The sequence below is a fragment of the Triticum dicoccoides genome, chromosome 3A, assembly GCF_002162155.2.
Source record: "Triticum dicoccoides isolate Atlit2015 ecotype Zavitan chromosome 3A, WEW_v2.0, whole genome shotgun sequence".
In the NCBI taxonomy this organism is placed as follows: domain Eukaryota; kingdom Viridiplantae; phylum Streptophyta; class Magnoliopsida; order Poales; family Poaceae; genus Triticum; species Triticum dicoccoides.
This window is the reverse complement of record NC_041384.1, coordinates 2,753,572-2,754,301: the sequence shown is the minus strand read 5'-3', so window position 1 is coordinate 2,754,301 and position 730 is coordinate 2,753,572.

Genomic DNA, 730 nt, shown 5'->3' with positions numbered 1-730 from the left:
GCACCCGCCTCGAAGTCACTGCATTGCCAACGCCACCTGGCACCCAGCTCGCCGCCGGTAGCAACACCATCGTGGAATGGTTGCAGCTTCCACATTCATAGTCCCAGCACCGCCCCTACAATGGATGTAGCTTTCCCGGGTGCCGGATGTAGCTCCAGCAAATGCGGATGCAGCTTTTTGCCATCGGGCGCATTTTTCAGCGTTGTCCTTCCAGCTTTCTGCATCACTGGTTCCAGCAAAAAAATGTGCTGGTTCCAGCATTTCTGCGGATCATCGAATCCTGGGTGCCACCGTCACTAGCTTCCTTCATCCTTGGTTCCAGCAAAAGCATTTGCTGGTTGTAGCATTTGTAGAGGCTCGCTCCAGCATCACATCCACGTACACACGCCTTGCGCGGAGGTAGTTTCATGGAGGCTGGAGCCAGCGTGGCGCTCGAGCCGGCCGAAAGTTCGGCCGGCGCGCCGTCTCGAAGCGTTTTCCTTTCAGGGCGTTGATAGGCGCCGGCGCGCCGGTTCAATCTTTCGGCCAGTCGCGTCCTAACCGTCCAATTCAGGTCTTGTGAACTGTTCGATCTCTCTGTATTTACTCCGTTCCTGCCTTGCATCGAGCCTTCCTTCCCCCAACTCGCTCCGGCGCAAGCTCTGCCAGCCCCCCCCCCCACACCGTCGCATGAGTCAAGCGAGCTCGCAACACCTCCGCACCGCCAGTTTGCCGTCGCTCCCCGCCCTCG